General features: G+C 37.0%; 1 protein-coding gene across 2 annotated transcripts in view; it reads left to right on the top strand.

Annotated features, from left to right (window-relative positions):
* Positions 1 to 18,029, top strand: part of jupb (junction plakoglobin b) — a 92,699-nt gene that overhangs the window by 9,650 nt on the left and 65,020 nt on the right. Inside the window, exon 2 of one of the 2 annotated variants that reach the window (XM_089122720.1) lies at positions 15,956 to 16,233. The exons of the other annotated variant lie outside the window; for it this stretch is intronic. The gene's annotated coding sequence lies outside the window, so the exon portion shown is untranslated. The remainder of the gene's footprint in view (positions 1 to 15,955; positions 16,234 to 18,029) is intronic. 2 annotated transcript variants of the gene reach the window in all.

Genomic DNA, 18,029 nt, shown 5'->3' on the forward strand with positions numbered 1-18,029 from the left:
ATGGGGACAGATGATTTCCATGTGCTATTTAATTCAAAGATAAACGTGGGATATTCGAATTGTACTTGACATCCAAAACTGACTGAAATGTCTCATAGCAACTGAATTGTTGAGAATGATATGCAATGCAGTCATTTGTTTTTCAGGTGGACGATTATTAACAATGTTTAAACATTTGCTGAGGAATATTGACTCATTGATGCAGTACTTGGTTAAAAATAAATCTGTTTGTCCCTCCGTCCATCTATCTGTCTGTCTGTTCGTCATTTAGTCTGTCTACTGTAAAACCCAACAAGTTAAGCTATCTCATTTCATTTGAGGAAACCGATTGCCTCAATTCATGTAAGTTTATTACAAAAAACAATAGTTATGAGTACTCTGAACTTATTTTATTCGAGTACTGGGTGGTATACCGGTTCATACCGAAAACCAGTGTATATTTTTGTTATGATATTAATTTTAAATATACCGCCATACCGATGTATTTCATTCGCTGCGCCGATGTATTTCATTCGCTGCGCTGCGTGATTACGTTACAGGGAAGATGGATGCTGCAGAACTATAGCGTTATTTTCCCGATGTAATGTAAAACGTGTCACATAAAACCTCTTCCTCAGATAACAATTTTAGGTTATAAGAACGTTTTCGTAATGTTTCCATTAAGTTATGAAAATGGTATTTCTGAATGTTCTAGTAACATTCAAAGCGTCCAGTTTTTTAGATGTTATATTAACGTTATTTCTTGGTTTTAAGAACGTTATTCAAAACGTTATAAGAACGCTCTGTTCTCCCGTTATATAAACGTTGTATTAACGTTCTTGCTTGGCTGTAAGAACATCATTCAAACGTCATTAGAACGTGCAATTCTCCTGTTATATAAACGTTGTATTTTAAAGTTATTTCCTGGTTATAAGAATAACAATAAGAATAACAATTTTGTTAAATGCTTTGAACACCTGATTATGCATGAAAAAAACAAACAAACAAACAAAAAAAACTTCATAAACTGGAAAAAAAAATGACATAAATTTGTGGTCAAACCGCCCAGCACTAATTCGAGTTCACTAAAACAATAATATTTCTTAAAACACAATTCAAATTTAAACTGCATTTAATACTGTATATAGCTGAAACTTCACTCTATTGAGTAAAAACAGTGCATCTGTCTGTCTGTTCATCCGTCCATATGTCTGTCTGTCCATTTGTCCATCTCTTCCTCCATTTGACTGTCTCTTCGTCTGTCCATCTGTTTGTCCGTCCTTCCATCCATTCATCTGTCTGTTCCTCTTTTTGTCTGTCTATCGAACTGTGTCTGTCATCCATCCATTCATCTGTTTGTCTGTCTGTCCGTTTTTCATTTTTCTCATAATTATGGCAATTCTGTCATAAAGTTAATGTACCATTAATATTTTCTGAAATTATTGTTTGTGCAGTAAATGTTAAAAGATAATTGAAAATATATGACTCTATTTACGGATACAGTGATGATTAGCTTTATCAGAGACATTGCTTTCTATTATGTAATAGTCTTTGAAAAGATATTAACCATGAAGGAACAGTTACGGCTTTACCCTCTTAAAGTTGTGGCCTCTCTCCATATTAATACAATTTTAACAGTTTCTCATATATGCAAGAAGTAAAGCAGCTGTTAAAGAGGATATTATATTACCGCTAAGAGAGCCTTGAGTATCTGTATCATATCATTATGTCTGAGAAGGTCATAATCATTTTCTTTACCTTTTCTGTCAATCCGTCAGTGCTGAGGATGCCATTAGAGACTCATGAAATGTTTGCTGTTCTGTAAATGTTCTTCTCTCCCGGAGGATATAAGCGTGTGTGTGTGTGTGTGTGTGTGTGTGCTTGAAGGAAAGAATCTCTGTAAGCCGTCAGCACTGCCGTGGAAAAGAGCAAAATATGTTTTTTATCTGTTGCCTTTCTTCTTTGCTATGACTCCCTGCAGGTTTATTAGTGCTGCTAAGTTTAGGAAATGCAAATGTTAACTTCTGTATTATCGAAATGGTTTGAGTTATCTTCAGCTTTGATGCCAAACTCATTTTTTTTTTTTACAAAAAACACCCAGAAGACCTTAGCAACCACATAGCAATACCCCGGCAACCACCCACAACACCCTAATATAATGCTGTTGAGTTTTCCCCAATCTTTCACTCCTCACATATTCTTCAGTAAATGTTAACATCTTTATTCTGTTATCTGAGGCCTGTTATTAGAAACATTCCTCGCTTTAAAAGGTCAAAATGTTCACGATTCTGCATTCATGCAAATTATAATAGAAACAAAAGTAAAATCCCTGTAGTTCCCAACCCTTTATCTCCAGCAACTGACATTTCTGTATTTATTTTTGTTTCTCTGGTTCGCATTTTCCTCTGAATGCACCATCCATTATTGCCACAATTGACAGAGTGAGCGGCACAGTCAACAATGACAAAATGGATTCGAACAATTGCTGCACGCTTGCAACGTCTATAATGGGCACATGTTTTCAACTACAGAGGCAATTCACAGTGCTGGATGTATGTTTGAATCAAACCTTTAGTGATATATGTCACATTGCATTAGAGCCACAAATATACAGTCAGGCATTTGACTCATTTTTGACCTGGTCTATATTTTCAGGCTCTTTTGGGTCAACCAGCCATGTGGAATTTTACACTTGAGTTTTTAAATATTTATAAATAATGACACTGAATGTGTTGGTTGCTCATGCAAATCTCATTTCCATTATGTTTTGTAACGTGTTGCTATGTGGTTGCTAAGATTTTTTTTTTTGGGGTGGTTGTTAGGTGGTTTTCTTCAAGCCCAAGTCTGTTTACATTTCCTAAAGAAAACGTGAGTGTTGTTCACCAATGCTAAACCCGATTGCTGTGATGTTTGGTGCGGTGGGCAGTTGCCAGGGTGTTGCTATGTGGTTGCTAAGGTATTTTGGGTGGTTGCTTGGTGGTTTTCTTGTAGCCCAAGTCTGTTCACATTTCCTAAAGAAAATATGAGTGTTGTACGCAATGCAAAACTTGATTGCTATGACAGTAGGTGTTGTGGGCCGATGCCAAGGTGTTGCTATGTAGTTGCTAAGGTAATTTGGGTGGTTGCTAGGTGGTTTCCTCTAGCCCAAGTCTGTTTGCATTTCCTAAAGAAAATGTAAGTGTGTTTCGCCAATGCAAAACTAGATTGCTATGACAGTAGGTGTTGTGGGCCGATGCAAGGGTGTTGCTATAGTTGCTAAGGTAATTTGGGTGGTTGCCAGGTGGTTTTATTCTAGCCCAAGTCTGTTTACATTTCCTAAAGTAAATGTGAGTGTTGTACGCAGTGCAAAACTTGATTGCTTTGATGCTAGGTGTTGTGTTCCGATGCCAGGGTGTTGCTATGTAGTTGCTAAGGTATTTTGGGTGGTTGCTAGGTGGTTTTCTTCTAGCCCAAGTCTGTTTACATTTCCTAAAGAAAATGTAAGTGTGTTTCGCCAATGCAAAACTAGATTGCTATGACAGTATGTGTTGTGGGCCGATGCCAGGGTATTGCTATGTAGTTGCTAAGGTAATTTGGGTGGTTGCTAGGTGGTTTCATTCTAGCCCAAGTCTCTTTACATTTCCTAAAAAAATGTGAGTGTTGTACGCAGTGCAAAACTTGATTGCTTTGATGGTAGGTGTTGTGGGCCGATGCCAGGGTGTTGCTATGTAGTTGCTAAGGTATTTTGGGTGGTTGCTAGGTGGTTTTCTTCTAGCCTAAATCTGTTTACATTTCCTAAAGAAAATGTGAGTGTTGTACGCCAATGCAAAACTTGATTGCTATGATGGTAGATGTTGGTGGGCCGATGCCAGGGGGTTGCTATGTGATTGCTAAGGTCTACTGGCCCAAGTCGAGACCTTGCTTCAATGTAAGTCTATGGGATTTTTTTTTTACTTCTTTTATTATCCACCAGGCAAACATTTTCATTTTCACATTTTCATTTTGAGGAATCATTCATGTCTGTACTGTAGCATAATTGAAGTTTAATATTTACAGATAGAGATTTGAACAAACACATCACTCTCAGCATGAGCAAAAGAAAAAGTGATGCATGACTAGAGAAACTCTAATTAGTTCAAACTTTCATATCTTAAATATAATCTCAAAACCCCCACTGATGATTTAGTTATATGGCAATGCTCCATTAATATGACTGTGAGCTTGACGTCTTTTATGTTGCAGGAACTTTTCAGAAAAAAAGATTAGCTATTTAAAGCGAAAAGCATATCTGAATTGAATTGAATCTGAATGGAACTGAACCTGTTTCAGATCTGCATTCACAATAGCGTTAGGTAAGCCATAGAGCAATCCAGGCCAATCCTGCTGTGCTCTCTCTATTTACCCAGAAGCCCCGGGGCTGTAACAGGCCTGCATATTCCATTGCTTGTGTTGCTCTATGGCTGCTCAATCTCTCTCGCCACAAAATCCTTTGTGAATTTTTGCCTCTCTCGTTCTCCCTCCCCACCCCCTCACTGTCACTCTCTCTCTCACACACACACACACACTTCTAACCAGTTTCATACAACATGCATTTCCCCCCTTTTTTATCCATGCACACACATTCACACTTGTATGCACGTGACTCCTTTGGTGCTCAATACCAACCAAGTTTATTTAATCTTTTTCATGCCTGTTCGTTGCTGCTTTTCTCTCGTCCGTCTTTGTTTCGTTATCCCTGCCGGGCAGATGAGCCCAGCTGCCACTCTGCAAAGTGTGTGTGTGTGTGTGTGTGTGTTTTCGTGTTTACGTACATCCAGTTACCTTCCCTCAGCCATTGTCAGCGATGGCTTTTGTGCGAGAGCAGCCCCAATGTACAGCCGCATTTATCCCATAATGCAGTGTTTTCCTCTGTGAAGAGCACTTTCACATTCAACCTCATCAAAGCTCAGCTACACTCAGCTCGGCTATATTTAAATGCTTTAAACACACCGGCGAGGGGAAAAAAAGAGCACGGAGAATCAAATCAGGAACATAATGGAAAAGTCAGACCATGGCAAAGTCCAAGTTTTAAAGGCTGTTTAAAGTTTTTTTTACTGTACAAAATAGCTTGATTGTATATGCATTTGCAGTTGTGAGATTGCAGTCATGTTAATGTTATAAATTGGTCATGATCAATGTTGTTGTTTTTAAATTTGTTTTTAAATGAAATTAGAATGTTATTTAAAATAATATAAAATATTATTTAAAATTTTTATACTTTAATATAATATATTTAAAAATATTATATTAAATGATTATACATTAATATACATTATATTTATATTATTACATTTTTAATTTGTTTTTTCTTTGGGGGTCAGGTCACGGTAGGCTACTTCTTTTTTAAAATTACGAATTATGATCATTCAATGATTTTTAAAACGAATAATAATACAACTATTATACATATGGCATGATTTAGAAATGCCACCGAATTCAGGATTTATTTAATACATAATATCAGGTTCATTGTCTCTTTATTGTACTGAGCAATGACTGTTACAATTTGGACTTCTTGTCAAGGCTGTATTGTTTTATAGTCCCAGGAACCATGGCTTTTACGTAACATATAATTGACTTCTCTGTCTCCCCTTTTAACACTGTGCTCTCTGTGTGTCCTTGCGGATAAGTGTTTGGCTGTGCGACATATTCTAGCAGCACTGGAGGCTGATTTAAACGGGAAACTGTATGAGGAACATTGTCTGACTCATCCGGTTTAACCCACAATCCATCTGAAACTGTCGCTGTCCTTTTGATGGCGAGGACAAACAAAGGTCTGTTCGGTCCATAATTGTTTTGGGAATTTTGCATCTCTAATGTTACTGTCATGTTCCTGTCTCCTTGGGTTGAATCACTTATGACTCACTGTAAATAAGGTGTTAGACATTTTGTGAAAGCTTTATAACATAATGGTTTTTTCTATTATAACAATATTACACCTTGACAGCCTTAAAACTGTTTCAAAATGGGGTTTGGATAATACCAAAGTAAATCATTATTATTTCCTGGTAAAAATGTGTTGAAGTAACTTGCAATTATCATTAAAAACCAGCAATTGTGATTGTGACAGGATTTTGTTTTTATTACATAATGCCAATATACACCGTGAGGCAATTATGATAAAATGAACGTGTCCAATTTGCATTAAAGCATTAAAATACTCAGTTTAAGTTTAGCCACAAGACAGATGTGTGTTAAAGGTCACTTTTCAAAAAACTTTTGCTGATAATTTACTCACCCCCATGTCATCCAAGATGTCCATGTCTTTCTTTCTTCAGTCGAAAAGAAATTAAGGTTTTTGACGAAAACATTCCAGGATTTTTCTCCATATAAAGGACTTCAATGGGAACCAAACGGTTCAAGGTCCAAAAGACAGTTTCAGTGCAAACTGTTCAAAGGGCTTTAAACGATTCCAGACGATGAGTAAGGGTCTTATCTAGCGAAATGATCGCTCATTTAAAAAAATAGTTTAATTTTTATAAGTTCAAGTGGTCACCTTGCTCTGTTCTGTGATGCACGTTCGTGACTCAAAATGAACAAACCTTTTTCCAAGTCAATTCATTCATTTTGTTCGTTGAATCAACCAAATGACGAAAAAAGATTTGTTCATTTTGATGAACGAGTTCGCACGGAAGAGTCATAAACATTTGAGCTGATAAAACTTAAACTTTGTTATTTATTTTTTAAATGAGCGATCGTTTCGAGCTGAGGAAGATCCGGAGCTGAAATTCACATATGATCCGAGCCGTAGACCAATCACAACAGACTTAGCCGTCTGACCAATCAGAGCAGAGTAGGCTGCTGGAAAGGAGTTTAGAGAGAAATGAGCTGAATCCGAAATCGCCCCTTATCCCTTTAAATTGGGCATTACACAATGTCCGAAACCATGACGTTGTCTGAACAATGCATCGCAATAACGAGTGTACAGCCGATATTAGACGACTAACATAGCAAATAGTGATTGAGGGTTTATGGGCGATTTCGGATTCAGCCATAGTCTTCGTACACCGTTTTCAGAAGAGAAATGAGGTCATGTGCAATGTATATTATGAGAAAATTAAAGTGTTTTTTGACCTTGGATGCAGGTAAAGCTATTGTAACAGACTTTTTTTTTTTTCATAAACACCCGCAGTTCCTTCAAAACCCTCAGGGGTTCAAGAACCACCGTCTGAAACGTCTCAGGTTACGTATGTAACCCTGGTTCCCTGAGAGGGAACGAGAGTTGCATTAGAACGCGGTGGGAACCCACCTCGTTCTAACGCAGCTCGAGGTTCCCTTGAAAGGGAACGCATGGTCTATGTTGTTCCTTATACATTCATCACAAAATAGTGACTTAATAAATGAACGTGTGTACACTCTCAGAAAAAAAAGGTACAAAAGCTGTCGCTGGGGCTGTACCTTTTCAAAAGGTACACTTTTGTACCCAAAGGATGCCTATTGGTACCTTATTGGTACATATTAGAACCTAAAATGTACATATTAGCACCTTAAATGTACAGATATAAGGACCTAAAATGTACATATTAGGACCTAAAATGTACATATTAGGACTTAAAATGGACAAATTAGCTCCCAAAAATGGACATATTAACTCCTAAAATGTACATATTAGCACTTAAAATGTACTTATTAGCACCTAAAATGTACATATTAACACCTAAAATGTACATATTACGACCTAAAATGGACAAATTAGCTCCCGAAAATGGACATATTAGCTCCCGAAATGTACATATTAACACTTAAAATGTACTTATTAGCACCTAAAATGTACATATTAGCAACTAAAATGTACATATTAACTCCTAAAATGTACATATTAGGACCTAAAATGGACAAATTAGCTCCCGAAAATGGACATATTAACTCCTAAAATGTACATATTAGCACTTAAAATGTACTTATTAGCACCTAAAATGTACATATTAGCAACTAAAATGTACATATTAACTCCTAAAATGTACATATTAGGACCTAAAATGGACAAATTAGCTCCCAAAAATGGACATATTAACTCCTAAAATGTACTTATTAGCACCTAAAATGTACATATTAACACCTAAAATGTACATATTACGACCTAAAATGGACAAATTAGCTCCCGAAAATGGACATATTAGCTCCCGAAATGTACATATTAACACTTAAGATGTACTTATTAGCACCTAAAATGGACAAAAGTTTACCTTTTGAAAAGGTACAGCCCCAGTGACAGCTTTTGTTCCTTTTTTCTGAGAGTTTATGGAATTGTATGTAGGCTACTAACTACACTGAAGACATCCCATAGGTGGCAAAGAGCCTCCCCAAACCTCTGAGATGCCTGACTGATGTGTAGGCCTACTATATTATCCATCTGTCTGCTCGCAGATGCCAGTGTAATGATGAGCAGGGTACTTGCTAAACGTTGGCCTCTGAGGAGGGAAATGCACATTTGTTATTTGGCCTGAGTGTTTTGGCAGTATTTTCTTATTGTTTGTAATATAACAAACGCTGGTCACACAGTAGAGTGGACCGTCAGAAAGTGGGCTATGTGAGGTTAATGTCCACAAATTATTGAGCAAATTAGTGGTTAATACTGGCAGGGGATGAAATAAAACATCCTTTTAATGCTTTGTCTCCTCTGCACATGTAGAGATAACCAAATAAAGCACACATATAGAGACGCGCATAGGCTTTTATGTGCAAATAGAGAGATTGCCGAATGCATGTTTCATTCATCCCCGAGGGGCAAAATTCACGTCCACAGTCGGTCAGACACATTTCCATTTCAACATATCGCTCTCTTTCATCTACAATCAAACGTTCTCACATCCCCCTGGAAGCTAATTTCCTGAAACAAGGCTTCGCAATTTTCTTTCAAGCTGACATAACACGAGATGAAATGTCACTGCCTCACCTTGTGTTTGGCGCTAATGATCTTTTGCACTAAACACATCGTTTAGTAATTATGAAAGAGCATTACACGTTCGCAGCCTGAAATGTGTACAGACGGACAAAACAAAGTGTGTTTTTCTCCCATTGGAGCTCTGGAACAAGGTTCTCTGATATTTTCTCCCATGTTGAAACTCGTCAGAAAGTACTCCTCCACTTATTTTTATCATTAGTTAATTAGGATAAATCTTCTGGTTAATTTGATTAGGTTTTCAGTTTCTAATAAGATTGCTGTGCACATTTCACCATCTTGAAATCTCTTCTGAAGGATCGCCCAGATTGTCCTGCAAATTGCAAAATAAGTCTGCAGATTTGGCCTGCATAATTTTAGCTTGTTAATGATGTCAAAAAAGCCATATAGATCTATAACATATAGAAATTATAATATCATAATGCAATCAAAAGGTTTCAGCATTAGCATTAAGGACATTAAATTGACTAATTTTTTTTTTTTTTGCAATTTATGCAACACGGCTGTTTTCAACATTGATAATAAGAAGAGATGAGCATATTAGAATGATTTCTGAAGGATCATGTGACACTGAAAACTGGAGTAAACCATTACAGGAATACATAATTTTTTTTTTTTATTATTCAAATGGATAACAGGCCCTCCCCCCCAAAAAATCACTTTTTCGATTTAAATTGGCAAATGCTTAAAGGACAACTCCGGCGCAAAATGAACTCCGGCGAAAATATGAAGATATTTTATAAAGACAGTCCACTTCGCGTATACAGGCAGGAGCCATCTTTGGAAAACAGTCTCGACCAGTCGAACCACAAACACCGTGCTAAGTGAGCTGAACTATATGAACGGCATTCGTGGTTCGACTGGTCGAGACTATTTTCCAAAGATGGCTCCTGCCTGTATACACGAAGCATATATTTTAATATAAAAAGGAGTAGTTCACTTTTAAAAAAAACTTTTGCTGAAAATTTACTCACCCCCATGTCATCCAAGATATCCATGTCATTCTTTCTTCAGTCGAAAAGAAATTAAGGTTTTTGATGAAAACATTCCAGGATTTTTCTCCATATAATGGACTTCAGTGGGAACCAAACGGTTCAAGATCCAAAAGACAGTTTCAGTGCAAACTGTTCAAAGGGCTTTAAACGATTCCAGATTGCAGATGATGAATAAGGGTCTAATCAAGCGATCGCAACGGTCGCTCATTTAAAAAAAAAAAAAAGTTTAAGTTTTATAAGTTCAAATGCTCGCTCTGTGTTCTGTGATGCGCGTTCGTGACTCTCCTGTTCAAACTCGTTCATCAAAATGAACGATTCTTTTTTCGTTTCATTTGGTTCATTCAACGAACGAAATGAAAGAATTGACTCGGGAAAAGATTTGTTCATTTTGATTTACCAGTTTGAACAGGAGAGTCACGAACGCGCATCACAGAACAGAGCAAGGCGAGCATTTGAGCTTATAAAACTTAAACTTTGTTATTTATTTATTAAATGACCGATCGTTTTGCTTGATAAGACCCTTATTCATCGTCTGGAATCATTTAAAGCCCTTTGAGCAGTTTGCACTGAAACTGTCTTTTGGACCTTGAATCGTTTGGTTCCCAATGAAGTCCATTATATGGAGAAAAATCCTGGAATGTTTTGATCAAAAACCTTAATTTCTTGTCGACCGAAGAAAGAAAGACATGGACATCTTGGATGACATGGGGGTGAGTAAATTATCAGCAAAAGTTTTTTTTTTTTAAAGTGAACTACTCCTTTAAACTCTCTGTGCACTTAAAAAGTGCTCAATGCTTCGGTTTGCATGTATGGACCCTCATTGTGTTACAGTATTAGTGTTGGGCTATTTTGAGCTTTGTTAGTGGAATTAACTAGCAATTTTTATTTTTACTTACTCTATGCCCTATATCCTAGCGCATAGCTGTCAACCCTCCCGTTTTTTCCGGGTTTCTCACGTATTTTATCTCTGTTCCCGCTGTCTTCCCGTTTTAGTATTTTCCCGTAAAATATCCCGTATTTTTACGCTCTGATTGTGTGAGACGTACAAGCTCGGACCTATTCGGCTTGACGTCGTTCATACTCGGATGCAGCGCTGCGCGCGCTGGCCGGAGACACATTGGCTGCGTGCGTCTCAGCTGCGTGGCGTGGCCGTTTTTATTTTACTGTCTATGGTTTTTATTTCGGCTCCCATGTTAACAGATTAGAGCTTGCACACTGCCTGCGTGACACGCGCAAACGCGTGCATGCTAGAAATAGAACCAGATGCCTATTTTCCACGCGACACTCAAGCGTGTTGGAAGCGTTTCCAGGCCAAAAAAAAAACGATGTTCATATGTCAAAAAATTCCATTATTTTTGCCTATATATATTTTCATGTCATTTTTTAAACAATCGAGTCCTGGTGTCCACTACAGAGGTCATAGCATAACATAGGAATAAAATATATATATTTTTTTCATTTGTTTCTTATGCTCTTAATAATGTAAAAAAAAAAAATCCCTTATTTTGGCTACGGATTCCGGGAAATCTCCCTTATTTTCAATGTTCAATGTTGACAGCTATGTACTAGCGTTATTCGCTAAACGCATAAAACTCTTTACATTCGATTATTATGAAAACAAATCTCAGAGAACGGTTGACTAGGTACCAATGTGTTATTAGACCAAATTCATTTTGCTCCGGCGTTGTTCTTCAACAGTCTATGATTAGATAGTTATTGCAGTGATTATTATGTTTCTAGCATGTTATATGTTCAGCAACAGTTCTTCTAACCCTAATTGATGGAGTGTGTAGCTTTCCATTTCTTAAACAACCATGTAGGAAGACACAACATGGCCATATTCCAGGATTCCAGGCCAATGTCAAGATTCATCACGTTCAGATCGTGGAAAAATGGTTGTGAAGGAGCTTGAAGAATCATTTTCACACATGAATTGGCACCTCTGAGACCTTAAATTCATCGAAAGTGTTTAAGATGTGCTGGATCTTGCATTGACAATACAAGATCTTAACCAGTTTTGGTCATTTGCCGATTTAATTCCAAACAGCCACTTTCCCCCCTTGTTTCGGGCAGTGTATTTTACAATATAATGGTGTCTTTGATCAAATAAATGTTTGGTGAGCAGAAGAGTAGTGTACATGTATTTTATGCATGAAGTCACTAACACCTTAATAACCAATTTTTTAAATCTATGACACGTCTTCATGTATAAATGCCTGACAACATGAAGAGCTACTGTATTAAACTTCAACATAAACGTTGCAGAGCAAGATTATCTCTTGCGAGCCTGATGAGATGAATTGGTTGAAAGCAGATCTGTGCATTGTGATGACAATTGTCTCAATAAGGGCAACTGGTAATTGGAGAAATGTATTAATCATTGAAAGCACTAGGGATGTTTTGCAGCATGTGGAGGAAGCTTCTCCTTGGCAACACTAGGCTATGTTTAGGCAGTGTGTGCCAGTGTTTGTTCTAGTGATGGTTGATTGATTTGGGTCTCACTGGAAGCAAACAAGACTGTTTTTATCCAGAATATGCATCGACGGATCATTACGTGCTTGTTTTGATGTCATAAGAGGATATAGCAACTGAACAAATTAGCAGACTTTAAGACCACATATGTGAAGTTCTCTCTCAGAGCTCTTCTTAATGATATCCTCTGTGTACATTTATGTCAAAAATAATGCACGGTGGCCGAATCATGTGAGAAGGAGAACATTTAAGCTGCAAAAGGTGCAATTATTGTAAGACTTCTAGCTGATTGGCTTTCGGACAGAAATTGTACAACTTTCAAGTGCAGGAAAGGTTTTTTTTTTTTTTTTTTTTTTTTTAAACCCCAGATATCAAAAGTGGCAGGAATTATAGTTTTCACCATGGCAACAACAGTGGAGAGCTTTCATTAGGCCCCAGACAGCTGAGGGAGTTACTTAAATAAGAGAAAATGTGCATTTGTGTCTCAGTAATCACGGAGAACACGGAGCACCTCAAAACTGTGGCTGTGGGTTTCAAGCAGTGGTGATTAGAATAACCTTTAACAGGCTCTTAGACTGAAACTCTTGAAATAATGAGCTTTATTACTGTATTATCCTGGTGCTTAGAAAACGGCATCTCAGATTCTCTTCTTTCAAGCAGTCTTTTTAAGCAGATGTCTTGGATGTTCTTGATGTCCAATATCTTTTTTTTTTTTTTTGGTAATAACCTGTTTTTTTTTTGTTTTTTTTTTGTTTAGTTGGTGCGATGATAACCACAGCTGTTGAGTGTTAAAAAGAAGTGGTGAGGAAAATGAGTTTTCTCAGTAACAATTTGAAGCCTTGGATGGTGTTTCTTCCAAATTGTGGCGTGTTTCACAATCTGGCATTAGAGTTAAGCCGAGTGAAGAGACAACGTCTGTCTGATTTGGTTAACATGGTCTTGAGATGGGATTCTCTGAAGAGATTCAAATAAATCAGACTTTGATTTATTGGACATCATTGATTCTGCTAAATTATTTCTTTCTTAATGTTTAAATTATGTGGGAAAGACGAGATATCAGATGTGAGAACAGATCAGACCCATTCAATAAAAATAGATCTCTCAGTCCTTCACACTGTAAAACATCATATGGTCAATAAGTTATGACAACATATGTTTTTATATTGCTTTAACTCATAAGTTAAAGGAGTAGTTCACTTTTAACTACTTTGTCTTTCTTTCAGTCGAAAAGAAATTTAGGTTTTTGATGAAAACATTCCAGGATTTTTCTCTATATAATGGACTTCAATGGGAACCAAATGTTCAAGGTCCAAATGAGAGTTTCAGTGCTGCTTCAAAGGGCTTTAAACGACACCAGACGATGAATAAGGGTCTTATCTAGCGAAACCAATGGCCATTTAAAAAATAAATAACAAAGTTTAAGCTCAAATGCTCGCCTTGCTCTGTTCTGTGATGAGCGTTCGTGACTCTCCTGTTCGAACTCGTTCATCAAAATGAACAAATCTTTTTTCGAGTCATGACTCGAAGGGTCCTAGATAAGACCCTTATTCATCGTCTGGTGTCGTTTAAAGCCCTTTGAAGCTGCACTGAAACTCTCATTTGGACCTTGAACCATTTGGTTCCCATTGAAGTCCATTATATGGAGAAAATCCTGGAATGTTTTCATCAAAAACCTTAATTTCTTTTCGACTGAAGAAAGAAAGACGTGGATATCTTGGATGACATGGGGTGAGTCAATTATCAGCAAGTTTTTTAAAAGTGAACTACTCCTTTAAGCAATTTCAACTTTTTATATACGTGTGAAGACATGACCAGAGCGAAGGCAGGAGACACTGCTTGCAGTCAGTGAAATTTTTATTGACTTCCAAATAAAGAATAAAAAATAACACAAACAAAAACCACTCCTCACGGAGGTCCTTCACCAGAAGTGCTTTCACAGACAAACATACTGAAAGGGTCAACCATTTTACAGTAGTAGGGAATTTAAATAATGTTCACATACATAATACATAACTACACCGAAAATGAAAATAATATTCAAAATACATTAACCTAAAATTATACAAGGAAAATAATACAAATACATTTCTACATACAATAAACAAACACAATAAAACATGAAACAATAACCCCCTGCTCCCATTGAGAAATGGACTATGCCTACACTACCCAGAATTCTTTGGGATGGCATAAAATGAGGAACAGGAAGGCCGCACGTCCTTTTAAACACCCACCCCCGGAAACCATGCTGCAGAGAAGGTTAGTTTTGCGAATGAGGATAAAACTAATGACTTATGTAAATACCAAATAAAGAAAATAAAGAAATAAATCTCTTGATGTTTTTTTTTATTAGTCTAATGTGCACCTCAGACTAGAAAAAAATTACCAAATAATGAGAAACAAACATTTATAGAAATAATATAAACCAAACAAACACAGGGGCCTACACTGCCATCAGGGGTAAATTATGACTTTGTCACAATCCGTTATACAAGATTCAACACATTTTCTAAGTCTAATGTAATTTAAGTTGAAATGACTTAAAAAATCAAGTTGATTGCACTTAGAACATTTAAGGCAGCAACTTTTCGTCTTTTTGTTGCAGTGCTTTAGAATTTGTGCAGAATTTAGACGTTGATATAGGGGTTTTCACATGAAGTGATGCCATAAACATTTGAATCCCCAAAGAATGATGTCAGTGATCAGTTCTTAAAAGAACCATTGTTTTCTTAGTGTGAAGAACATTTAAAAAAAATCGAAAGAACCTTTTTTCCACATAATAAAGATGTAAATTTAAAATGGCCTCATAAAAATGAGCACAGTCTCTCACCCTTCATTGAACCCCCGTCAACTTTGGCCATATCGATATGGGGTCCACCCTTATGAGACGATGTTAACCAGAAGTGAAATCATTAAGATGTTTAAACAATGAGGTGCAGAAACAGTCAAATAATAGGATTATTTTTTAGGCTATTTTGCAATATGTTTTGAGGGGGATAACTTTTGTGCTGAACAGTTGAACAAAAAATTAAAATTGGAAAATACACAAATATGAATTATTAAGTGCAGTAATGTTATCCAAATTGGCATATGGAATTTTTTGGAGGTCATTGCAAAAGAGCTCCTGATGGTGGCAGGCTGGTGGCAATAAGCCATGATAGAAATGCAGACCCTATAGTGAAACAAATACAAGAGTAGCCGTTCTTCTGTGAATTTGCAAATAACTATATATATTTAAAATTTTGTAATTATGTAATATATAACAATAGTACATGCTTTATAATTATATTCAGACAACAAGTTGTGTCCATAATGGGATGAAATATTAATAGCCCTACTTTTAATGCATGAAGTGGGAAATGAGATTATTTGGAGGTAAAAGGCCATCTGCTTAATGTTGAGGGGTATTCTGAAAATGTTATTATTTATTTATTTCATTATATATATAGGCTATATAATTAAGTTTAAATATTACCAGAGCCCATGCAAATAGCCTAATATAGGGATGAGGCAGCAACAGCAGGTCAAACCATTTGCGCAGGAACACGAACCTCAAACCACAAACGACTCTCTTGATGTCTATCTCTAGGCAGGCAAGCATTACTGCCCGTCATCCGCAATAGATGCGCCAGAATCCTCAAATAATTACCGATGGTGTAGAGACTGAACCGCTAGAGGTCCCGCCCACTCGTTCGCTCGTGCAACCGGAGACTTCACGGAGGGTTCCGCTGCTGTCAGACTCTTGCTCAACGCTCGCCAGACTTGGATAAGAGTGGACGGAGGGACTTGGGGCCGGAGAAGGGATTCACGAGCTGATTTTTTTGTTTTGGAGACACATTCGCCAGTGGATTGAGATCATCCTGTAAGGTAAATAAGTCTGCCGATGCATGCTCACTCGTTTAAATGATGACTTTGCCCTGGCGACCGCGGAAGCCACCCTTCTCCCGTTATATGAACCGTATAATGTGCTTCACAGGAAGCCGTTTGCACATGAAGCATCTTTAGAGTTTGGTGTTGTCATATAACCTAAGAGATCCTGATGTTTAAGCGTCTATTGCTTTATTTCTTCTTTTTGTGCTCGTGTTCTATAACGGAGCACTTCTACATCAAACATGACACAGGGAAGCTGATTTAAAGCCCACCGGAGTTCGTCACACTCGATAGATCAGCGAAAATTCGTGATGTTGCATATTTTCATCCCCCAAATTATGTATTGCGCTCTTCTGCGATATAGTATCATATTGTATCGATATTATAATGTTAATGTTTTGCATGTTCAACCTCCGAGAAACTTTGAGCTCACGTTAGTTCAGTGCAGATACACTGATGCTCTAATGCGAGATCGTTCCGTTTATGATTGTTAAATGACCAAAATTGTAAGTTTGCCTTATATGAGCAGATTCTGATTAAACCGGTTCATGATCTAAGTCAACTCCGTTAGATGCCCGTAGACCGCAGAAAATTTGCGTAAAATCGTTTAAATTGTTTAATTGTTATCGGCATAACATTAATCCCGCTTAGCTGAAAAGCTCGAAAACCTTAACAATTTATGCTGCTTTTTCCCCCCCGCATATTTGTTTCCTATGTTAAATAGCTAATCTTTATCGTTTTAACAAATCGCGATAAATGTAAATTTACAATTTAGGTGGGTGTACTATTTGAGTGATTGATTGTATTTTAGCTAGCAGTGATTTCACTTTTGCACACAAATAATACATCTCGGATACGTCTATTTGATGTGCGTGTTTTCATCGTCTATAGACATTTAGAAAATGTATTTAATACGTTTATGGTTTAGAATGTATGTAAAACTGCTTTTCAAAAGATCTTTATGAGATGTTTATGTACACAACCGATGTTTTCCAGATAAAGCGCTCTTTAAAAGACATCTAGGCTATGTGTGCTATCATTGCATGACGTTGATTTTTGTGGCAATGTGAAGACGGAAATCCACGGTAAATGCCTCGTGATTGGATGTCTTTTAACCTTTTGAAAATCATTTTCACTATGAAGAATTCATGTTAAAGCAATATTTTTTTAATTTTTTTTTCTATTTTTTAATTAAATGAAACAGAACACACCTCAACTGATACGCTGTAAAATAACTATGTACGATTAGGGCTGTTAGCATCCCCCTTTGTCCGTAACTTCCATCCGCCGCAGGGCCCAGTGCGGTAGCACAGGTTGCACTGCCATAATAAAGGCCCTGTGTACAGTATTAGTAGACTACATATTTTTGTGACTATGATTATCAATAATTTTTAAAGCGAAACTGAAGAATGAACAGGTGTGATGTCATTTTGTACTAAATCAGGCCAAAACGAAGTTTGTTTGGAGTTTGTTTTTGAAATTTGAATCAGCTTGAATAATTTGCTCCATCTGGTAAACACCTCTGAACAGCCATTGGTCCACAGCGATTACATAATTGGTAGGTGTGGCTCTGAGGCTCCGCCTTTTATTATTTTTCTCCGGTTTATTTCTGACTCTGTGAGGTAAAAGGACACAAGTTGTTGTAGCTCCGCCCTCTGTGTGGGGAGCTGAAGCTCATTTGCATTTAAAGGGACAGACACAAAAACGGTGCGGTTTTGCTCACCCTCAAAAAGTGAAAACTTTAACATGCTATATTAAAATATCTGTGGGGTATTTTGAGCTAAAACTTCACA

Source organism: Pimephales promelas, chromosome 18 (assembly GCF_988280905.1).
Source record: "Pimephales promelas chromosome 18, fPimPro1.hap1.1, whole genome shotgun sequence".
Taxonomy (NCBI): domain Eukaryota; kingdom Metazoa; phylum Chordata; class Actinopteri; order Cypriniformes; family Leuciscidae; genus Pimephales; species Pimephales promelas.